This window comes from Macaca thibetana, chromosome X, assembly GCF_024542745.1.
Source record: "Macaca thibetana thibetana isolate TM-01 chromosome X, ASM2454274v1, whole genome shotgun sequence".
NCBI lineage: Eukaryota > Metazoa > Chordata > Mammalia > Primates > Cercopithecidae > Macaca > Macaca thibetana.
The window spans coordinates 6,533-31,407 of NC_065598.1; the positions used below are offsets into that span (position 1 = coordinate 6,533).

Below are 24,875 nucleotides of genomic sequence, written 5' to 3' on the forward strand. Positions count from 1 at the left end.
CCTTTTTAATTGAAAATAAATAAATAAATAAATTGAAGCAAAATTTACATATAATTCGCCATTTAAAAATGAACAATTCAGGGGCATTTAGAACATTCACAGTGTTGTGCAGCCATCACCTCTGTGTACTTCCAGAACACTTTTGTCCCCCCAAAAAGAAACCTGGATTTTATCAAGCAGTCACTGTCCCTTTCCCCTCCAGCCCCTGGCAGTCACGACACTGCTTCTGGTTCTAGGGATTCGCCTATTCTTGAAATTTCATTTTCATAAAAATGTACACTATGTGATTATTTGTGTCTGGCTTCTTTCTCTTTGTAAAATGTTTTTGAGGCTCAACCACTTTGTATCAATTTTCAGTGCTTCATTCCTCTTCAAGGCTAAATAATATTCCATTGTGTGGATGGACCACATTTTGTTTATCCATTCCTTCCACTGATGAACATATGAGTTATTTCTGCCTTTTAGCTATAATGAATAGTGCTGCTGTGAACATTTGTGTACATATTTTTCTTAGAACCCTTGTTTTCAATTATTTTGAGTACATACCTTGGAGTGGAATTGCTGGTTCACAGAGTAATTCTATATTTAACTTTTTGAGAATCCACCAAAGAATTTGTTCACAGTGGCTGTACCATTTTAGACTCCCACCAGCAATGTACAAACATTGCAGTTTTGTCACATCCTTGCCAACACTTGTTATTTTCCATTTTAGATTTTGGCCATCTCAGTGAGTATGAAGTGGTGCTTCACTGTGGTTGTGATCTGCATTTCCCTAATCACCACATTTTGCTTTCAATATCTACTATCTGGTATAGTTTTTGCATCTTCTTCATACACCCCACAGTTCTGTAAAACATCCTCAACCATCCCTCCATAAGCATCAGTTCAAGGACATTGCCTCAGTTTTTCCCAGCCAAAGAGTCACTCACCTGAGTTTGGCTTCTTGGTGGGTTCTGTGAACAAAGAGAGAAAATAAATTCAATATGCATTGAAGATTCATCAGAAGCACAAAGAAAGGCCATGAACGCCCTGATGAAAGATGAAAAGGGAGTGACAAAGCAATACAAAGTAAATGATATGGACACAAATTCCATGTTGTATTCAGAAGAAAAGCAAGAAAACACCCTTAAAATCCATTCAAAAACAATCCACCCTTGAGGCTGTGAGGATGCCCACAGGATGGCCAAAGTAGCTGAGAACATCCAAGACAAGTAAGTGAGCTACCTGCCCGTAGAGCCACCATAGAGCTGGACGGTGGAGAGTGGGGCAGGGGGAGGCAAAAGAAAAGATAAAGACTTTCAGCTTCTAAAATGATGGCTTTTCTCACTTTCTTTCATTCACTCATTTATTCATTCAGCAAATATGTATTGCATGGATGTGGCTATCAGGTCAGGAGTGCTCAGGGTGCAGCCTGTGACCACCCTGCTCAGTGAACCTGGGTGTGCAGTGAGGGTGGGCAGACAGGGGCAGGAGGAGGTTTGAGGAAGATAAGTCAAAGGAGGTGGAGTCGGCCATGGCTGGGAAAATTGGAGCTTCAGGGCTGTGCAATGGCCAGACTTCTTCCAAACAGAGGAAACAGTGTATTTGAAAGCACGGTTCACATAACAGCCTCGCATTGCCTTGGTAGGAGGAAGCTGGAACACAGGGGTATACGTGTGGTGGGGGCATTCACTGGGGGTGCAGAGACTGCAAAAAGGAGAGTCTGAAGCTCCAAAGGGGACATACGATTTCGCATGTCCTGTATTTTAATTGAAGGTTTCCCATCACCTTTTCTCCTTCCTGCCACCTCCCTCTCCCTTCCTGCCCTCACTTCTTCCTTCTTCCTCTCCTTCCTTCCTTCTCTCCTTTCTTCCTTCCCTCTCTCCTTTTCCCCCTTCTTCTGTTCTTCTTCCCCACCCTCCTTTCTTCCTTCCTCCCCTCTCCCTCTCTCCTTCCTTCCCTCCATCCTTCCTTCTTTCTTTTCCTTCTTCTTCCTTTCTTCCCCCATCTGTCTTTCTTTCCTTCCCCCGCTCCTTTCTTCCTTTCTTCCCTTCCTCCTTCCTTCCTTCCCTCATTCTTTTCCTATCTCATCTCCTTTCTTCTTCCTTCCTTCCCTCCATCGTTCCCTCTCTCCTCCCTTTTCTTCCCTCCTTCTTTCCATCCTTTTTCCCTCCCTCCCTCCCTCTTTTCCTCCCTCCTTTCATTGTTTCCTTCTCTTTTCTTGCTTCTCTTCCTTTTCCCTTCCTTTCTCCTCCCACCCTCCCTCCCTCTCTCCCATCCTTCCTTTCTCCATCTTCTTTTTAAAATGTAAAATTATAAAGATTTTTTAAAATAGTGATACACTCACAGAGTTTCTTAAAGCCCAAGCAGTATAGACAGTGAAAAGCGAATACCCCACAGTCGCCATACAGGTGACTGTGGTTCCTGTGCACTGGGGCTTCCTTCCCATATGGAAGGGCTGTGGATGAGCAGGCACATGCCTGCCCATTCATGGGGGGCTCTTGGCAGCAAAATGATGCATTCAAAGATGTGTTTGCAGGCACTGGCAGTCTTCTAGGTGAGCAATGAAAAGGTAGTAACAGGTGAGTGGTAAGGAAGTTTATTTCTGTGATTTTTAAAAAATCAACATGAAACTCACATATCATAAAATTTGACATTTTAAGGTGTACAATTCAATGGTGTTTCATATTTTCACAATACTGTACAATCACCACCTCTATCTGTTCCAGAACAGTTTCATCCCCCCAAAAGGAGACCCCATAACCACGAGCAGTCCCTCCCTCTTCTCCCCTCTTCCAGCCCAACCATCGCTAAGCCACTTTCTGTCTCTCTGAATTTGCCTGTTCTGGATATTTCATATTAATGGGATCCTACACCCTGTGGCCTTTTGTGCCCGGCTTCTTTCACGGAGCACATTTTCAAGGCTCGTGAAGCATGTATCAGAACCCCTCTTCCTTTTTACAGCCAAATAATATTCTGTTGCATGGAGGGACCACATTGCGTTCATTCATTCATCTCCTGATGGACAGTTGTGTTGTTTCCACCTTTGGCTTATTGTGAAGATTGCTGCTGTAAACATGGGTACACAAATATCTGTTTGAGTCCCTGCTCCCAATTCTCTTGGGTACCTGTCTAGGAGTGGAACTCCTGGGTCACATGTCAGTGATCTTCCAGATCAGTAACATGTCTTGTTCTGTATCTGAGCCTACCAGCCAGCCCGTCCTTCACTATGGCACAGGGTTCTCTTGCAGCTATGCCTCATTTTTTGTCCAAACCAAATGCTGGTGCTACACACTCGGTCTGAATTTTGGAGAAAATCCCCCAATGCTTCCAAAGTGGTTGCAACCACACACCTGCCTCCAACTCCCACCCCTCAGTCTGCCTTGACAGGGTAAGATTCAATCTTCATCTTTTCTAACTTGATGGGAGAAATGGCAGCTTCATGTTGGGGTGGGTCATTACATTTTCCTGTTGCACTGACAACAATTTTGTATCTGCTTTGTAGGATCATTATTAGCAAAAACATCACCGTGCGCAGAAAACTGGGAGAGAGATGAGTTCCTATTGTCTTGTTGTCGGCTTTTTAGGATCAGATCTGGTTATCATTCTCCCTTCCTCCAGCAAACACCATTATGTAACTGCCCTGGTCGACCAGTTGTTCCCAATGCTAAAGCCCAATGGAGTCTTCCTCTGTGTACATAAAAGATTATTTTTCTTTCACAATAAATGTTTGAATCTCAATTAGACTGTCTGCCTCGAGCAGGACTTTCTGCAGGGCCCAGGATGCATATTTTCAGCATTCTGGTCAGTCAGAAACATTCCAGCTGACCTTGAACTGATAAAACACCGAATGGGAAGATTCCAGGTCCTCAGTACCCTGGAGAAGAAAAACTCACAGCCCCATGATTGAAGGTAACCAGACAAGCTGATGGGAGAACAGAATGAAGTGTGCTCTGGGAGGAGAGATTGGAGGCCATGGATTGGGACCAGGGTGTAGGACAATGAGGGACATGAAATGAAGTGTAAGAAAAGCAGAAACTGGGCCGGTTATGCTGGTGCACGTCTGTAATCCCAGCATTTTGAGAGGATTGCTTGAGCCCAGGGGTTCAAGACCAACCTCGGCAACGTAGTGAGAATCCGTCTCTACAAAAAAAAAGAAAAGAAAAGAAAAAGCTTGGCATGGGGGCACACACCTGTTGTTCCAGCTACTTGGGAGGCTGAGGTGGGAGGATCACTTGAGCCGGGAAGTTGAGGCTATGTGGTAAGCTATGATTGCAACACTGCACTCCAGCCTGGGCAACAGAACGAGACTCCCATCTCAGTAAAATAAAGTAAGATAAAATAAAATAAAATAATAAAATACTAGCATATTCCTAAACCACAGGTTTAGAAGCACAGACCTACCAAGAAATGAGTCTGAGACATTTAGAGAGTGTGTAAATGTTTGTCTCGAGGCGTTTGTAATCTCCCACGAGGAACAGAGCTCTCAACACCAAGAAATTCCCAACACTGGCCCAATCCAACCCCAAAGTAACTATACAGCTGATGCTGTTAGATCCAAGCTGAAAAGAGAAGGCTCCCCTTGAAATATCGGCACTTACCGGGGTCATCAAGGGCGTCCGCCAAGTCAAAGTCTCTTTGACCTATTGGGAGCAAACAGGGCATAAGTCACCCCATGATAGAAAAGCCAGAATCCCCCTTGTTCCTCACCTCATGCTGCTCCCCTCCTCCTGCAAGCCTAGGGTCACCCAGAACACTAAAACTAACCTGACTATGAGCTACGTGGGAGATGCAACCACCACCTCCACCTAGTCCCAGAACATACTCATTACCCAAAAGAAGACCTGTGTCCCCATTCAGCAGTCACTTCCCCTTCCGCCTCCCCAGCCCCTGACAACCACTAATCCACTTTCTGTCTCCATGAATTGTCTGTTCTGTGAATTTCGTATAAATAGAATCCTACAATATGTGGTATTTTGTGCCTTGCTTCTTTCACTGAGCATGATGCTCTTGAGTTGCATTCACGTTGCAACTTGTGTCAGAGCTTCATTCCTGCTCAAGGCCAGGAAACTTTGAAGGAAGCCTCTCTCCAAGCACATAGACTTCTCTCCTGGACTCTGGACTGTACCACTCACAGCTTAGAACTGGCATTTCCTGCCCCCCGCCCCCCACCCCACACAGAGTCTACGTTGAGAGGGGCTGCCCTAGAAGAAGGTGAAGCATAACAATGTGAGGATCCTGGATCCCTGAGAGACTATATGGAGCACAGGACACCTTTGCCACCTCACCTGGCTGCAACACAAAAAAGACACAAACTTTCCATTCTTTGGGGGATGTTTGTTACAGCAGCTAGCCTACGCTGACAAATACAGGGTCAGGAAGCAACCTCTGTGGACAAGCTGAGGTTCCTACCTGATCCAAAAGCAGTTAACCTAATGAATGTGTCTGCAGCAGAGAGAAGAGAACATTCACATCTTTGTGACTCATCATTAAAAACACACTGCAGAATTTGTGAGAATGAAGAGTCCCTCTTGCTGACACATATGCACACCTTGCTCTTATTCCTCCCTTGCCCCCTGCCAGTACTAACCTTGTAGAGAAAACACCACCAGAGAATTTATCAGGAAGTAGAGGATGCAGCCAGGAGCACATTGAATCAGCAGTTACTATGCATTGAGTTCTGTTGCAATAATACCAGGCACCCAAGCATCTCATCCGCCCACCCGAGGATGTTGGTATGACCAGCATGCATATTTCCCAAAGGAAGAACCTGAGGTTCCGGGACGTTCAGGGCAAGGCAGGAGCAGAGTCAGAACCTGCAGAATTGTCCAGGGGGGACAACCTCTCACTCAAACACTAAGCCATGGAGGAGACTAAGCCTGGGGGAACCAGGTGAGCCCTCGATGCTGGCTCTCCCCAACTCTGATGTCTGTCTCCCTCCCAAAAATCTGTCTGCCTGGGTGATGCTTGCTCTGTGGGAAGGTTCAAGGGCTCCAACATAGATTCGTACAGCCTGTGGCATGGCTCCAGCCAGATGCCACCCAGGCAGGTTTGCGGCTCCTCGTGGAGGTAATCAGGGCCTCTCCAGAGCAGAAGGTGCATCCCCAGACAGGAGCCCCTAAGTCAGGACAGAGTCACAAACCTTGGAGGGAAGGGGGACTCTGAGCCCAGGGCGCACACAGCAGCTGCCCCTGGGCCCAGACTGGAGGCTGGGAGCTGGTGGTGCCATCGCAGGTCAAATCCCACACAGCCATTTCTCTCAAACTCTGGGTGCCCCACGTCCCTCTCAGATGATGTTCTCTGCTGCCAGTGATCACTGCAGGCTCGCCTTGAAGAACAACCCAGCCCTTCTTTGCTCCCTCCAGCATTCTCCCTATTTGTTGTTGTTTTCTTTTTGTTTGTTTTGTTTTTAGATGGAGTCTCACTCTGTCGCCTAGGCTGGAGTGCAGTGGCACAATCTCAGCCCACTGCAATCCCCACCTCCTGGGTTCAAACGATTCTCTTGCCTCAGCCCCCTAAGTAAGTGGGATTACAGGTGCATGCCATCACGCCCAGCTAACTTTAGTATTTTTAGTAGAGAAAGGGTTTCACCATGTTGGGCCAGACTGGTCTCGAACTCCTGACCTCAAGTGATCCGCCTGCCTTGGCCTCCCAAAATGCTGGGATTACAGGCGTGAGCCACTGCACCTGGCCTCCTCCAGCTCTCTTGGTCATCATGGTCCAAGCTGCTCAGACTGGGCTCAGGGATAGGAGCCGCCTCAGCCTCTTGGATCCGTGCGACGTCTCCCCTCCAAGGCTGCCAGCAGTTCCAGTCAAGACACCTGTCCAGGACCCCAGAGTTAAGCGTCTTGGCTATGCACACACCCTGAGAATTTACATTCCAATCCGTGTTCACCGTTGACCAATATCTTTCACTGCGTTGTATCTCGGCCCATCCCAGCAATTCCAGGCATCCCCTCAGCAACTACTTAACAATCTCCTCCCAACCCGTGTACCCGGCCACTCCCTGCTGTTGCCCTAAATAACCAAAGGCCTCAGTGTTATCTCTCCCCTCCCAGTCCCTCCGCTCTGAAATGCTGTTGCATAAAACAGGCAGGCGGCATGGGAGGGCTGCAGACAGCTCGTCTCATCCTGCAGCAGGAGGCCAGGTCGCAGCGGAGGTTCCTTCAGCTTTGAGATGCTCTGGATGACCCTGGGGATGACAGGAATTGAGGGTGGGGAGTGTCGCAGAGGAAGTGGAGCCTGGGGGTTTTAGGCTTTGCTTGGTTTCAGGGGTTGCACTGCAGCCAGAAGTTGCTGCATTCGTGACTCATACACACGAGGCTGTTGTCGGTCACACCCAGACCTCGTTACATAAACAAGGCGGACTCTGGCCAGCATCAGGCGGCCTGGGCACTGAGACAGTCTCCAGTCCTGCACGCCAGGCAGGAAATCTATCTCCCAGGCAGGGCCCCCTGTCCTCTCTCCTCTCCAGGGAAGTTACAGCAAAGTCACGGCTGGGGTCCTCATGGGCCTGGAGTAAGAACCCTGGGCTGGGAGATGTCCCAGGTAGACGATGCTAACTCTGGGCTCTCTGTCTCCAAGGTCGGGGTTGCACATGACGCTATTGCTTTCACGGGGTTTATTTTCCACCGGGAACATAAGACGGGGCAGGAACAGGAGATCTGTTTCCGATTTGCTTTGCTTATACTTAGTGAACTCAGCAGCTTTTAATCAAATCCTTGTGTTCTGGGATCCCTAAACCCCCAAGAAGAAAGCAGCCTCATTTTGTGCTGGGACTGTGACAATGGTCCTCGGTTGCTGGCATCCTGGAGATGTCGATTAAGTGGCTCCTGTTGGTGGATGGGAGGGCCGAGCGTTACACAGGAGCCCCCGGTAAAGCTGTGCTCAGGACCCCAGCCATGTGACACAGCGCTTTGAAGCATTCTTCTGTAGCCCGCAGTCACCAAACCCCTCTTGGGCCCAAATTCCACCTCTGCCAGAGTCAAAGATGCTTCTTATTGGAGTTCCCCTGCCCCCCACCCAAATTCCTTACGTTGATTCAGACCTACACGTGGTTCAGGCTTAGGAAACAATACCGCCAAGGGCAGGCCTCAGCAGCAGCCTCAGAAGCAGCCGTTTCTCTCGGAACTTCTCCAGCCCCTCGGTCTCTGAGTCCCATTCTCCCCTGAGGCACCGAAGGAACTAGAATCCCTCTTCCCAAGACGGGTCCCAGAAACAAGAACACCTCTCCCTCAAAGCCAGCCATAAAACCTAAAAACAGGATCTAACTGCCCCTCTATCCTATCTGTATAAAGAGTGGCACAGGCCGGGCGCGGTGGCTCACGCCTGGAATCCCAGCACTTGGGAGACCGAGGCGGGCGGATCACAAGGTCAGGAGATCCAGACCATCCTGGCTAACACCGTGAAACCCTGTCTCTACTAAAAATACAAAAAATTTAGCCGGGTGAGGTGGCAGGCGCCTGTAGTCCCAGCTACTCGGGAGGCTGAGGCAGGAGAAAGGCGTGAACCCGGAGGTGGAGCTTGCAGTGAGCCGATTTCACGCCACTGCACTCCAGCCTGGCAACAGAGTGAGACTCCGTCTAAAAAAAAAAAGAGAGAGAGAGAGAGAGAGGCCCAGAAGAATCTAGATACACAGGCCTGGCTGGGTTTCCCCGCTCAGACCTTCAGCATTGGATCAGGCCCTTTTTGTCCAACCCTATTTCTACACAGCTATCCAGACTTGGTTGAACCAAAGCATAAAAATAGACAATCTCCCCTTGTAAATTGGGGTCTTCATTCTGAATGCTCCCCTGTATACACGTTAAATACATTTGTATGTCTTTTCTCCAATTAATCCATCTGCTTTGTGTCCATGATTTTCAGTAACACATCAGGGGCCACGACCCCAGAAAGTCAATATAACAAACAGCAATTTTGCCAAGCAAAGAACGTACCGTTGCTCAAATAATAATAATGCAATGTCAAGGCCAATGCCCACTGAACATTAGCTGCCACCAGCACAGCTGCCACGCAGCACAGGAGAGCAATCGACCCACAGCAAAACCTCTGCTTCCCACTGAATTATTTACCTCAATCTAAAGAAGAAAATCAGCTCCCGGCAGGCTCTGAGCAGAAAATAAAAAGGAACACACAGAGACTGTCTAAATCCCTGACCCCAATTACCGCTATTGCCAGCAGAATCTGTACACCACGGAATTGAATTAGAGTCATCACAGGACGTGCAACCACATTAGTAAATTCAGACAGGCTCTTCTGTTTCACTATTCAATCCAATATCCTTTGATCTGCGTGCCCTGGAGAAACAAAGCTCTTTAAAGCAATTGTTCTCTTCTTTCCTCCCTTCCTTCCTTCCTTCCTTCCTCCCTCCCTCCCTTCCTTCCTTCCTTCCTTTCCTCCCTCCCTCCTTCCCTCCCTCTCTCTTTCTCTCTTTCTCCTTCTTTCTTTTTCTTCTTTTATATAGAACCTCACTATGTTGCCCAGGCTGGAGTACAATGGCGCAGTCTCAGCTCACTGCAACCTCCACCTCACAGGTTCAAGCGATTCTCCTGCCTCAGCCTCCAGAGTAACTGGGATTACAGGCGCCTCCCACTATGCTCAGCTATTTTTTTTTTTTTTTTTTAATAGAGATGGGGTTTCACCATGTTGACCAGGCTGGTCTCGAACTCCTGACCTCGTGATTCGCCCACCTTGGCCTCCCAAAGTGCTGGGATTACAGGCATAAGCCACCGCGCCTATCCTTTTTTTTTTTTTTTTTTTTTGATATCGAATCTCACTATGTTGCCCAGGCTGCAGTGCAATGGCGCAATCTTGGGTCACTACAACCCTTACCTCCCTGGTTCGAGCGATTCTTCTGCCTCAGTCTCGCGAGTAGCTGGGATTACAGGTGCGTGCCACTACGCCCAGGTAATTTTTGTATTTTTAGTAGAGACGGGGTTTCACCATATTGGCCAGGATGGTCTTGAACTCCTGGCCTCAAGTGGTCCACCTGCCTCGGCCTCCCAAAGTGCTGTAATTACAGGCATGAGCCACTGCCCCCCGCCTGTTTTTTCTTTCTTTACATAGGATTGTACTGGTTTTCTCTGAAGTGTGGGTTCATTTAAACCAATCTTTCTGGGGTCAGCTGCTGCGGTCGAAGCCACTTAGTGGGTCTTAAACCCATAGAACCCTTCTCAGCTTGAGGAAGCCCACAGAGGGGAAAGTTCTGAGGTTCTACAAACCTGGCACAGGGACCCCGAGAAGAACAAATCTTAACTTCCTTCAGGCAAATCCTAAGGTTTCTCTTTGACTCCAGCTCAGCAATTAAAAACTATATATGTGAATATATAGAAAGCATATGATAATGGCTCTTGTGACTGAACTTGTTACTGGAAAGGGTCTGAAATCAGACCCCAGCAGAGGGTTCTTGGGTCTTGCACAAGAAAGAATGTGTGGTGAGTCCATAAAGTGAAAGCAAGTTTATTAGGAAAGTAGGGGAATAAAGAATGGCTACTCCATAGAGCAGCCCCAGGGCCGCTGGCGGCCCATTTATATGGTTATTTCTTGATGATATGCTAAACAAGGAGTAGAGTATTCATGGCTCCTCTTTTTAGACCGTAGAAGGTAACTTCCTGACACTGCCATGGCATTTGTAAACTGTCATGGCGCCGGTGGGAAGGCAGTAGTGAGGACCACCAGAGGTCACTCTCGTCGCCATCTTGGATTTGGTAAAATGTGGCCAACTTCTCTACAGCAAGCTGTTTCATCAGCAAGGTCTTTATGACCTGAATCTTGTGCCAACTTCTCATCTCATCCTGTACCTTTAGAATGCCTTGACCATCAGGGAATGTAGCCCAGCAGCTCTCGGCCTCATTTTACCCAGCCCCTACTCAAGCTGGGGTTGCCCTGGTTCGAACACCTCCAACAAACTCAACTCAGGTCCACCAGCCCAGTGCAGTAAAGCCGAACACTGCCATCGGGATTGCAGTGTAAGGAAGTGAGGCATTTATTCCAAGCTATTTAGAGGGCATCAGGCAACTTCCTTGATGCCTTAAGACTCAACCCCCTGGGTGGCCAGTAGGTGAGGGTTTTCAACGGCAAGGAGGCAGAGGTTACAGGCAAAGCCCTAATACATGCAGGCTATACATTGCTTTGACCTAAAAAGGTGGGGTACCTGGAAGCAGGGGCCTAATGAGGATTCAAAGCTTCTCTGATTTGTCATCGGTTAAGGAGGTAAAGCTTTGTGTGAACATTTGGGGTCAGCAAAAATGAATGCTAGTTTTGGCCCATGGGTGTGACTTCCTCCAGCACCTCCCTGCACCCCCCTCCACACCCCTCCCGCCACCACACGCTCCAGGGAAGGAATTTAGAACAAACATTGGCAATAAGAATTCAGGCCTCAGTTTCTCTTACTCGAGCCAGCAGATGGCATTTTTTATTTGGCGGGGGTCTGGGTTCCTGAAGATCAACTCAGGGCCATATAGTAAGATGTTACCTTGGCTGGGCATGGTGGCTCACACTGGGAATCCCAGCACTTTGGGAGACCGGGGCGGGCAGATTACCTGAGGTCAGGAGTTCGAGACCAGACTGGCCAATATGCTGAAACCCTGTCTCTACTAAAAATACAAAAATTAGGGCGTAGTGGCGCGTACCTGTAGTCCCAGCTATTTGGGAGGCTGATGCATGAGAATCGCTTGAACCCAGGAGGTGCCAGAGGTTGCAGTGAGCCGACTGAACCACTGCACTGCAATCTGGGTGACAGAGCAAGACTCCTCTCAAAAAAGGATGTTATCTTTAGTCTTTACAGGAAACTAAACATCTTGAGGTCCTTTCTTCCTTGGCTATTGTTCTACACTACAATCACCTTCTTGCTTATTAAGCTGCTCCATGTACTTCTCAAGGCCAGTGAGGTGCCTGGAATTTCCCTTGACATTTCCCTTGAAGGAACTCAAGGTTTTCCTTTATTTCCATGCTAGGGAGAGTGCCTGGCAGGCCCCGAAGAGGCGTGTCTTTGCTCCATCTCACTGTCTCCCAGGACGGCATGATTCACAGAATAGAAAACATTAAATAATATGATTAGGTTAGGACTGTAGGTTACAACAGAAAGTGACAAGGAAGGCTGCTGCCCCAATGGGGAATCTTATTCCCAGTGGGCCTTGTTTGCCAAGGGATGAGTTCCACTTTATCCCCATGGATAAGATGAAATCCATTCTGTTTTCTAATTGGTTATGAAGTTTTTGTTTGCAGCAGGGCAGGAAATCAAACACAGCTGGAGTCTCCTCCTGCACACCTCAACGTGAATATCCAGGGACTCCCTAACACTCCAGCTCACCGCGGCTGTAGACGCCGGAGCTGAGCAGGCCACCCTGGTGCATGATCTGCTCCTCAGAACCCATGAATCCTCCACGGTCTCAGCATCCGAGCAGCCCAGCCTCTCCCCGGAAGCTCAACCAATTGGCCCCGCTCTTGACTTCCCAGTGACCGTATTATGCAGTTGCAGATTGAAGCTCTATTGGAGCAACCATTGGCAATGAGAATTCAGGCCTCAGTGTATGTCTGTAGCACAACAGACAGTGTCTCCAGAGGTTGAAGTATTTTGTTTCAAAGAGGAAGGAATCATCATTCATCACAAAAGGCAAGACATCTTTGGAGCAAGGAAAACTTGAGGAAAATACCACAGACCATGCAATGGGGCACTGGTCAACGGTGTGTGGTAAACCAGTCTTCCCAGAGTGGCGTGCACGCGGATCCCTCAGGACATGGGTGACACACAGACTATGCTTCAGCAGGTCTGGCTGGGCCCAAGGCGCAGTGTTTCTCATCAGCTCCCGGGGGATGTCAAGGCTACAGATCCATGGATCTCACTTTGCAGGACAGAGACTTGGTAATGGCTTCCCAGAGTTGCTACAATAAAATCCCAAAGACTGGGCAGCTTAAATAACAACCTCGATTCCCCCACAGTCCTGGAAGCTGGAAGTCTGAGATCAAGGTGTGGGCAGGGCCGGTTCCTCCTGAGGCCTCTCTCCTGGGCTTGTAGATGCCATCTTCTCCATGAGTCCCCATGTGGTCGTCCCTCTGTGTATGTCCGTGTCCTCATCTCCTTTTCTTATGAGGTATCCTAGTCCATTTCAGGCTGCTGTCACAGCATACCATAGACTGGGTGGCTTATAAGCAACAGACATTGATTCTCCCACAGTCCTGGAGGCTGGAGGCCAGAGGTCTGAGATCAAGGTGTGGGTGGGGCTGGTTCCTCCTGAGGCCTCTCTCCTTGGGCTGTAGATGCCGTCTTCTCCCTGTGTCCTCACAGGGTTGTCCGTCTGTGTGTGTGTGTGTCCTCATCTCCTCTTCTTATGAGGTGTCTTAGTCCATCTCAGGCTGCTATCACAGAATACCATAGACTGGGTGGCTGATACACAAAAGACATTGATTCTCCCACAGTCCTGGAAGCTGGACGTCTGAGATCAGGGTATGGGCAGGGCTGGTTCCTCCTGAGGCCTCTCTCCTGGGCTTGTAGATGCCATCTTCTCCCTGTGTCCCCATGTGATCCTCCCTCTGTGTGTGTCTGTGTCCTCATCTGCTCTTCTTATGAGATGTCTTAGTCCATTGCAGGCTGCTATCATGGACTACCATAGACTGGGTGGATTGTAAACCACAGACATTGATTCTCCCAGAGTCCTGGAGGCTGGACGTCTGAGACCCAGGCATGGGCAGAGGGTCATCCCTCTGTGCATGTCTGTGTCCTCATCTCTTCTTTTTATAAGGTCTGCAGTCCTGTTGGATCAGGGCCCAACCTAGTGACCTCATTTTGCCTGAATCACTTCTTTTTTTTTTTTTTTTTTTTGAGACAGAGTCTAGCTCTGTCACCCAGGCTGGCATGCAGTAGCATGATATCGGCTCACTGCAACCTCTGCCCCCCAGGTTCAAGCAATTCTCCTGCCTCATGCTTCCAAGTAACTGGGACTACAGGCACGCCCAGCTAATTTTGCGTGTGTGTGTGCTTTTTGTATTTTTAGTAGAGATGGGGTTTCACCATGTTAGCCAGGATGGTCTCTACCTCCTGACCTCATGATCTGCCTGCCTCAGCCTCCCAAAGTGCTGGGATTACAGGCCTGAGCCACCGCACCCCACCTGAACCACCTCTTTAAAGACCCCATCTCCAAACACAGTCACAATTGGAGGTCCTACAGGTTAGAACTTCCATTTGTAAAATTGAGGAGGGTACAATTTGGCTCACAACAGAGTTAAACCATGGGACATGGTCAACAACAATGGGGATGCCATTGGACAGCCTGGTTCAGTGGAGACAACCAGGCTTTGGCAATCTGGAGAGACAGTTTCATCTCAGCAACATCACGTGCCTGGCCCATGCCCTGAATAACACTCTTCCTTAATTTTTTTTTTTTTTTTTTTTTGTGAGACAGTCTTGCTCTTTACCCAGGCTGGAGTGCATCGGTGCAATCTCGGCTCACTGCAGTGCAATGGCGCAATCTCAGCTCACCTCTGCCTCCCGGGTTCAAGCAATTCTCTCACCTCAGCCTCCTGAGTAGCTGGGATTACAGACACATGCCTCCATGCCCAGATCAGCCCAGAATCCAGCCACATGCAGATTCTGGATCAGCAGGTCTGTGTGGGGCTATAATTGCGTTTTATTGTGATTATAATACAATAAGAAAATATTTTTTAGAAAAACCTCAGGAGGCATTCATTCGGGTTTAAGGAAATGTTCTTAGGTTGAAATGCACTTCTTTCTTTTTCTTTGTTTTGTTTTGTTTTGTTTTCTCTTCTTTTCTTTCTTTCTTCTTTCTTTCTCTTTTTGTTCTGCTTCTGCTTGTTCCTCTTTGTCTTCCTCTTCTTCCTCCTCCCCTTCCCCTTCCTCCTTTCCTCTTCCTCTTCTTCCTCTTCTTCTTCTTCTTTCTTCTTCTTCCTCTTCCTCTTCCTCTTCCTCTTCCCCTTCCTCTCCTTCTCCTCCTCCTCCTCCTCTTCCTTCTTCTGACAAGGTCTAGCTTTGTTGCCCTGGCCGCAGTGCAGTGGTGCAATCATAGTTCACTGCAGCCCTGAACTCCTGAGCTCAAGGGATCTGTCTGCCTCAGCCTCCCAAGTAAGGAAAACAAATGTATTTTAGATAGATAGGTCAATAGATAGGTAGATGGGATATATGATTGATAGATAGATAGATAGATAGATAGATAGATAGATAGATAGATAGATAGATAGATAGATATTGAAGATAGATATTGGAGATAGATGAACAGATAGATAATAGAGAGATAAAGAGATGATAAATAGATAGGTAGACTTTTGAGACAGATGAAAGGCAGATAGAGATATAGGTATATATAGAGTTAGATATAAACATATCTTATTGGTTCTATTTCTTTTTTTTTTTTTTTTTTTTTTTTTTTTTTTTTTTGAGACGGAGTCTCACTGTGTCTCCCAGGCTGGAGTGCAGTGGCGTGATCTCAGCTCACTGCAAGCTCCGCCTCCCGGGTTCACGCCATTCTCCCGCCTCAGCCTCCCAAGTAGCTGAGACTACAGGCGCCCGCCACCACGCCCGGCTAGTTTTTTGTATTTTTAGTAGAGACAGGGTTTCACCATGTTAGCCAGGATAGTCTCGATCTCCTGACCTCGTGATCCACCCGCCTCGGCCTCCCAAAGTGCTGGGATTACAGGCTTGAGCCACCGCGCCCGGCCTGGTTCTATTTCTTTGGAGAAACTTAACTCATATACATATTAACAAAGATCAAGAAGAAGAAAATTTTAAAAATCACCCCAATCCCAGCATGTGCTGTTTTTTGGGAGACAGATAGATTTGCAAACGTTTTTAAAGCTTTTATAAAATCTAATTTTGCCACATAAAAATGTGAAGATTTTTGTGGATGTGATGACTCCTCTTGGGTTTTGAAACATCTGAAGCCTCCCAGAGGCTGGGATTCACAGGCCACAGCAGAGTTTCCCAGCCTCAGCACTGTGGCTGGACACATCGCTGACAGGTTTAAGTGCCTCTGGCCCCTGATCCATCGGGGGAATTCCCAGAAGCTTAGCAGTGTCTGGGAGAGCTCCATCTGGAGGCAGAACCCCACTTTTCTATCCCCTGTGTGCCAATAAGAGTGAAGAAAATGACTGGAATGGGGGGACCTCAAAGGAAGGGTCAGTTGTTATCCAAGGAAGGGGAGACATTTCTTGGACCATGTGCTCCAATATTTGCCAGATGTCTTCACACTCAGGGGCCAAATAGCCATAGACTGGTTCTGCACAGCCCCTTCCTACTCCAACGAGGAAACTATGGAATGCTTAGCTTCTGGGTTATATGTGCAACGGCTCTATGCCGTATGAGGGAAAGATCCTACAAGTGCATTCTGACAGTCAGATCCATTTAAAAATGCCCCAGACAACTATACCGTTCCTCCTATACTGTACGGTACAACTATACCTCCAGACAACTATACCTCCAGACAACTATACCTCCAGACAACTATACCTCCAGACAACTATACCTCCAGACAACTATACCTCCTATAGTGTACAGGAGCATGACATTTCCAACCTGTCCCCTTTCCCAGGGTTAGAAGTTATGACTAACAGCAGGTTCTCCACTACAGCACTAATGACACTTGGAGCTGCATAACTCTCTGTCATGGGTGCTGTCCTGTGCACTGTAAGGTGTTGAACAACATGCCTTGTCTCCACCCACCAGACGCCAGAACACCCATCCCCGTGCAACTACCAAAACTGTTTCCAGACATTGCCAAGTGTTACTTGAGGAACACAGTTATCCCTGGGGAGCAGAAGAATGTCATAGATAGATGATGGACAGCTAGATAAATAGGTTGATAGATGGATGGATAGATAGATAGTAGATAGATAGATAGATAGATAGATAGATAGATAGATAGATAGATAGATAGATAGATAGATAGATAGATAGATAGATAGATAGATAGATAGATAGATATGAGAGTTGAATAGTTGGAGAAGTAGGTAGAAAGATAGATAGATAGATAGATACATAGATAATAGAGATGAGAGTTGGATAGTTGGAGAAGTAGGTAGAAAGATAGATAGGTAGATAGATGATAGACAGATAGATGATAGATGATAGACATGAGAGTTGGTTAGGGAAGTAGATAGACAGACAGATAGATAATAGAGATGAGAGTTGGATAGTTAGATAAGTAGGCAGAATGATAGATGATAGAGAATCAATAAATGAGAAAATTTTTGACAGATAGATCAACACATAGATTAGATAGATAATAAGTGGATATAATAGAGACAGATAGATCAATGGATAATGATAGATAGATAGATAGATAGATAGATAGATAGATAGATAGATAGATGACAGAAAAATCATTGACAGAGATAGATAATAAACGACAGGTAGAAAAATCATTGACATAGATAATCAATAAATGACAGATAGATAATAGGTGGATATAGTAGAGACAGATAGGTCGATGGATAATGGTAGATGATAGATAGATCTATAGATAGGCAGACAGACAGACAGTATCTCTCATGCTAAGGCAAGATTCCTCAACCTCAGTCCTACTGACATATGAGGTTGGATCATTATTTTCTGTGGGGCGTCCTGTGCACTGCAGGGTGTTGAGCAGCATCCCTGGGCTCCACCCACTAGTTGCCAGGAGCATCCCTGCCTCGAGATATTGACAAGTGTCCCTGTGGATAAACATGATCCCTGGTTGAGAATGGCTGGATGGCAGCATCTGTACCTGGGGGTGTCACCTTGGGCCTGCATAGATTGAATGACACATGACTGAATTGGAGACCACAGAGCTGCCTCCCCACTGTGGCAGGGATCCATGAGACTCCACCCAAAGGTAACCAGATGGTTGCACACAGAGTCATCATCTCTTAAAAGAAGCACATAGCTCCGCTTGGGCATCACCTGGGGTGCTTCTTAAGATGCAGGTCTCCCAGCTCCCAAATGCCCGACCCACGCCTACTGAATAAAGATCTCAGTGGGTGGGGACCGGGGTGGTGCTTTTAATACCTCCTCCCTTCAAGGTGATGACCTGCACATCAAAGACAGAGAATCACCGCACTAAATGGCTGCAATGCCCAAGGTAACAATGGCAGGGAAATGACCCATTTGTGGTTCCCTTTCCAAGCTACAAATTTGCTAGATCAAAGGATGCTTGCAGAGAAGGAGGGGGCAGGGAGAGAGGGGGCACCAGAATGGAAGCAAGTCAAGAAAAATATAACTGAGACATAGGATGAGGCTGGCGTGGTTTGGGGTTCTGTACCCTGGCATGGTATGGCTTCTTACCTTAGGCAATCATCATAACTTTTTTTTTTTTTTTTTTTTTTTTTTAGATGGAGTCTTACTCTGTCACCCAAGCTGGAGTGCAGTGGTACAATCTCAGCTTATTGCAACCTCTTCCTCCCAGGTTCAAGCGATTCTCCTGCCTGAGCCTCCTGAATAGCTGGGATTACAGACACCCCCCCACCATTCCTGGCTAATTTTTGTGTTTTTAGTAGAAACAGCATTCTGCCATGTTGGCCAGGCTGTTCTCAAACTCCTGACCTCAAGTGATCCACCCAGCTCGGCCTCCTAAACTGCTGGGATTACAAACATGAGCCACTGTGCCCGGCCCACAACTTCCCCATATCCCAGTTTTTAGAAGTCAACTAAACAGCCTGTGACAACCTAATGCAGCAAGTAATGAAAAGTACTTGTCACAACACCTGACTTATCTTTACTCAACAGGAAGTACTCAGAAATATGATGTGCTACTGTTCAGAGCTCTGAGTGGTTTTTTTCATAAGTTTTTTTAGTCTCTACATAGAAACACAGCTCTGTACAAATGCACACACATTTTAAGTCATGTTGATACGGACAGGAGGCAGGAAGATACTAGATAGAAGAGGGCAGTTCCCCAGCAAAGGCCCCACCCTCAAGCCTGGAAACCTGTCGTCCTAAATGGAAACAGGCATTCCTATTTTTGTGCCCAAATGTTGCCTTTTGATCCACCATGCACCCCTGTCCTGTACCCATATAAACACCAAACCCCAAACCCCAGACCCCACGTGCAGACAGACTGATGAGCAGAAAAGCAGAGGAACTGAAGAGCAGCACAGCAGAGAAGGAGAGAAGAGAAGGACACTGAGAGGTGTTCAGCTGGGGATGGCTGGAGAAGAGATCAGCCGCAGGACAACCAAATTCCAGGGGAAGATCATCTTCCCACTCCATCCCCTTTCCAGCTCCCCAAACATCCCACTGAGAGTCACCTCCATCTGGCAATAAACATTTCTGCATTTACCGTCCTTCAGTTTGTTCGTGTGACCTGATTCTTCCTGGACGCTGGACAAGAACCCGGGTACTGGCCGGGCGCAGTGGCTCAAGCCTGTAATCTCAGCGCTTTGGGAGGCCGAGATGGGCGGATCACAAGGTCAGGAGATTGAGACCATCCTGGCTAACACGGTGAAACCCCGTCTCTACTAAAAAAATACAAAAAACTAGCCGGGCGTGGTGGTGGGCGCCTGTAGTCCCAGCTACTTGGGAGGCTGAGGCAGGAGAATGGCGTGAACCCGGGAGGTGGAGCTTGCAGTGAGTCGAGATCGCGCCACTGCACTCCAGCCTGGGTGACAGAGAGAGATTCCGTCTCAAAAAAAAAAAAAAAAAAAAAGAACCCGGGCACCAAGAGGGCACTGAGCTAGTTAACACTTAATAGTTAACACTTAAGCCACCTGCAGATGGCAGAGCTAAAAGAGCACCGTAACACACCCACTGGGGCTTCAGGGGTCACAGGCACCCACCCCTAGATGCTGCCATGGAGCCCAGAGCTCAAAAACACTCATGCTAGCTGCTGTATCTGCCTATCTGCAAGCTCTGCCTCCCATAAGAGGTTTCAGTGTGTGGTGGTCAAACAGATGAACCACATCCCTGTCGCACACCCTGTGAGGGGGGTCAGGGAACTCTCAGGTTTCAAATCTGATAAGGGAACAATGTACAATAGACTTGGAAGAGACTGTCTTAGCTGGTGTATATCCTGGACATGTATCCTTTTCTTTTCTTTTAATTTATTTTTAATTGATTCATAACAGATGTACATAGCTTCAGGGTACATACAATAATTTAACACATTTATATAATTTGTAAAGATCAAATCAGTGTACTTGGGATATCCATCCACCTTAAATATTTGTCTTTTCTTCATGTTAGAACCATTCCAACTCTTCTATTTTGAAATCTACAATAGATTATTGTAAACTAAAGTCACGCTACTGATTATCTAACACTAGTGCTTATTTCTTCTATCAAACCCTATAATTTTCTTTTTTTCCCTCAATAAATGACATTTCATACACTGCCCTTTGATGTTTCCACTTCTGGTTCTCAGCTGTTAGAAGACCTGATTGTGTCTCATGTTCCTTCATGTCCCTCTGGATTGGATGGCGAATACTAATTAAATACAGTGGAAATGTGGGGCTGCTAAAATGTGAACCTCTGTTAGGAATATGACCATATTCTTATTATTATCTTGTTTTGTGTTGATAATTTAGTAATAATAATAATGATTTATAGTATATTAACCATTAACAATACTCTGTTTTCTTTATTTAATTTTAAGTTCCGTGATACAGATGCAGGATGTGCAGGTTTGTTACATAGGTAACCATGTGCCATGGTGGTTTGCTGCACCTATCAACCCGTCACGTAAGCATTAAGCCCCACATGCATTAGCTATTTATTCTGATCAATAATCTGTTTTCTTAAGTACTTCATAGCAATCATCCCACCAGCCTTGCAGAATGTTTCTGGGATCTTGGGAATGTGCTCCATTTCCAGCTGGTGATGGCTGAGGATGTAACAGGGTCATCTGTGCATTTAATGAATTACCCAGGACATACCCAGCTGTTGAGTTCACATCATCGTATTTACACAGAAGGGCCCTGATCCAGACCTCACTTTCTTTCCAGTCCCTCCTGTAACGTCCCTATGGGGTGCTACTTGTGTCAGAGGCACTGGAACCAGAGCGACTCCATCTTGAAAAGGGGCTGGGCAATAGAAGGCTGAGACCTACTGGGCTGCATTCCCTGATGATTAAGGCATTCTGAGTCACAGGATGAGATTGAAGGTCTGCACAAGATACAGGTCATAAAGACCTTGCTGATAAAACAGGTTGTAGTAAAGAAGCCGGCCAAAACCTACCAAAACCCAGATGGTGACGAGAGTGACCTCTGGTTGTCCTCACTGTTACACTTCCACCAGCACCATGACAGTTACAAATGCCATGGCAATGTCAGGAACTCTGCATGGTCTGAAAAGGGGAGGCAGGAATAATCCACCCCTTCTTTAGCATATCAAGAAATAACCATAAAAATGGGCAACCAGCAGATCTCAGGGCTGCTCTGTCTGTGGAGTAGCCATTCCTTTCTTCCTTTACTTTCCTAATAAACTTGTTTTCACTTTACAGACTTGCCCTGAATTCTTTATTGAGTGAGATCCAAGAACCCTGTCTTGGGCTGTGGATCCGGACCTTTTTCCGGTAACACTCCGAGAAGGGATGATTCTGATTTTCAGAAGACAAGGCTTGGGATAGAGCAGGATGCTCATTGGAGTCTTCCCAGAGAGAGCTGCAAGACAGCTCAAATTCTGCTGCTAGCTGCCCCCGTCCAAATCCTCAGTGCCTCAGTTTACCCATATCTGTGAGGGTTAATACTGAATGTCAACTTGATCGGATTGAAGGATACAAAGTATCGATCCTGGGTGGGTCTGTGAGGGTGTTGCCAAAGGAGATTAACATTTGAGTCAGTGGACTGGAAGGGGCGGACCCACCCTCAATCTGGGCAGGCACCATCTAATCAGCTGCCACTGTGGCTAGAACATAAGCAGGCAGAAAAATGTGAAAAGAGACACTGGCCTAGTGTTCCGGCCTACATCTTTCTCCCTTGCTGGATGCTGGAACATCAGACTCCAAGTTCTTCGGTTTTGGAATCTGGACTGGCTCTCCTTGCTCCTCAGCCTGCAGACGGCCTGTTGTGGGACCTTGTGATCATGTGAGTTCATACTTAATAAACTCCTCTCTCTATATCTATTTCTATTGCATCAGCTCTGTCCCTCTAGAGAACCCTGACTAATACACCATCTGTAAAATGACATCAGGCACGACACTCCCGTCATAGGGCTGAGGGACAATCAACTAAGTTAATCCATGCCTAGTGCATAGGAAGTGCTGGTGTCATTCAAAGAATTTAGCACAGGACACGGTGTGGTGGCTGATGCCTGTAATCTCATGATTTGGGGAGGCCAAGGCAGGAGGATCATTTGAGCTTAGAAGTTCAAGTCCAGCCTGGACAACATAGTGAGATCCCATCTCTACAAAAAGTTTTAAAAACTAGTCAGGCATGGCGGCAAATGCCTGTAGTCCCAGCTACTGTGGAGGCTGAGGTGGGAGGTTTGTTTGAACCCCTGGGGTGAAGGCTGCAGTGAGCTATGATGGAACCACTGCACTCCAGTCTAGGTGACACAGTGGGCCCCTCCCTCAAAAAAAGTTAAAACACATTAAAAAAAGAAAACATTTTATGTCATAAGTGCGTTTATTACAACTACCCTACCAAACGCCATAGCTTAGCCTTACCTGCCTTGAAAGTGCTCAGAACACTTCCATCAGCCAATGGATGGGCAAATCATCTAGCACAAAGTCGACTTTGTAATAAGGTTTTGCACACCTCACATAATTTATTGAATATTGCACTGAAAGTGAAAAACAGAATGGCTGTATGGGGCCAGGCACGGTGGCACACACTTTTAATTCCAGCACTTTGGGAGGCCGAGGCAGGTGGATCACCTGAGGTCAGGAGTTCGAGACCAGCCTGGCCAACATGGTGAAACCTAGTCTCTACTACAAATACAAAAATTAGCTGGGTGTGGTGGGCAGGCTCCTATAATCCCAGCTACTTGAGATGCTGAGGCAGGAGAATTGCTTGAATCCAGGAGGTGGAGGTTGCAATGAGCTGAGATTGTGCCATTGCACTCCAGCCTGGACAACAGAACAACACTACATCTCAAAAAAAAAAAAAAAAAAAAAAAAAAAAAAGAACAGTTTTATGGGTACTCAAAGTACAGTTTTAGTTTGCACTGAATGCATACCAATTTTGCACCATTGTAAAGTTGAAAAATCTTAAATTGAACCATCATGTCAAACCATCGTAAGTTGGGAACTGTCTGTATACTGCACTTTGTAGAAGTTGATTCGCCCAGGGGGATATGTTTAACCTTTGGCTCTTACTGTGAATGATATAAACTCCTGGAAGTACTTTTCTGGGGAGGTGGGTTTACTGTTGAACATCTCCCTGTAAACAGAAACTAATGAATGCATTGCCGCATCATCCACTCACTAGGTGAGATCTGAAGACAGCACGGAATAATAAAAAATCCTCACTGCAGATCCCAGACTATGTCCACCAGGATCTATCCATCCCAGCATTGCCTCTGCCTGTAAACAGCCAACTCCAATCTTAATGACATCCAAGTCTTTAAACAGAATAAACAGGAAGTGCTGCCACAGGAACATCTGAATGATGTGTTTTCATTCCTAACAGAAATACTTCTCCCTGTTAAGATTCGCCTGTGTATTCCCTTCTCTGGAATCGCCACATTAAAATGACCAAAGAAACTTACTCAATTGTTGTTCAAATCCTATTCTTTATGAATTCATTGGAGTTTCTCCAAGAGGTCCTCACACGGAACTAAAAACTCTAATCTTGGAGTCTGGGACAGCCAGCCTGCAAGTTCATGTTGAAGTTTTTGATGTAAAACTATTCAGGTGGTTTTAATTTGCAAGAATGAATGACAGTGTTTAGGAAAAGGCTTAAAAATCTGAACAAATGCAACCCTTCTGGCAAATGAATCTCTAATAATCTGCCCCATGGGATGAAGTAGTTTCAGCTCTATTTTTACCATATGGAAATGGTCAGAACTAATTTTTAAAATCAGAAAGAAATGATTGACATTCCCCACATGCCCAGTCATGCTTGAATCATGGAGTTAAATAGGTCATGTTTTAAACGCTTGGGACACACGGATCAAAACAGGAAAATATGGTGAATATCTAAATTCTATCAGCTAACATCCTGCCCTTCTGGATCTAATTCCCAGTTTCCAAATTGGAGCAGCCCGTCCTCTCCCTCCCCTCCCAGCCACCCATCCCTCTTAGTCTCCTTTCTAATCCCATTGGGCAAATTATCCCCATTCACTTCATAGCAACTCCTTTGGAAGGAGTTTCTTAAAGCAAGAAGAGAAAAATCCACACCCAGGCAGATCTCCCTCAAAGCAAAATGCCTCTTACCTCGGGCGTGCATTAGAAAACACAGGAACGCAAGACAAGGAAGTCCCCACCAGCTCTCCATAGTTTGCTTCAGGATGCAAGAACCTCAGCGGACTCCCCAGCCAAGCGGATTGTGAGATCTGGCCTCTCCACCCTCCTGTTGTTGACTTCTGGTCTCCCAGCTTGGAAGGAAGGGAAGTGATGTCTTCAAGTGGAAAATATGAACCGAACTGCCAGAAACAAATGGGCTCCAAGCTCAGATCCCAAACTCCACAGCTGAAAACCTGTGGGACCAGTGTAGGCACGCTCAGTCACGTCTGGGAGCCAGCCTCCCCGGGCTGCCCCACCAATCTGCAGCAGCGCAGAGGATGGGGACACCGGGGTGGTTCCCCAGCACCAACGGGCAGCTCAGGCTTCTGGAAGCCGGCACACTTGCTTGGCAACTCTGCTTGCTGCGGGCGTGGGAGCTGTAGCAAGTTCAAAGTCACCAACCCAGAAAGCAGAGAAGACACTGGCCGCCTGGATCTTCCTCCTGCAGTACGTGATCGTCCAGCGATACCCAGTGTGGGGCTAACGCACATGTCAGTGCAAAGACCTCAGTTGAAGTCTTGGCTTTTATACCTA

At 46.9% G+C, this 24,875-nt stretch overlaps 1 long non-coding RNA gene across 1 annotated transcript; it reads right to left on the reverse strand.

Annotated features, from left to right (window-relative positions):
• Nucleotides 1-211: 211 nt before the first annotated feature.
• Nucleotides 212-24,628, reverse strand: LOC126946840 (uncharacterized). Its single transcript, XR_007722764.1, has 3 exons — nt 24,273-24,628; nt 4,581-4,622; nt 212-953 (listed from the first exon to the last, which is right to left on the reverse strand). It is a non-coding gene; the product is annotated as an uncharacterized LOC126946840 (long non-coding RNA).
• Nucleotides 24,629-24,875: the final 247 nt, after the last annotated feature.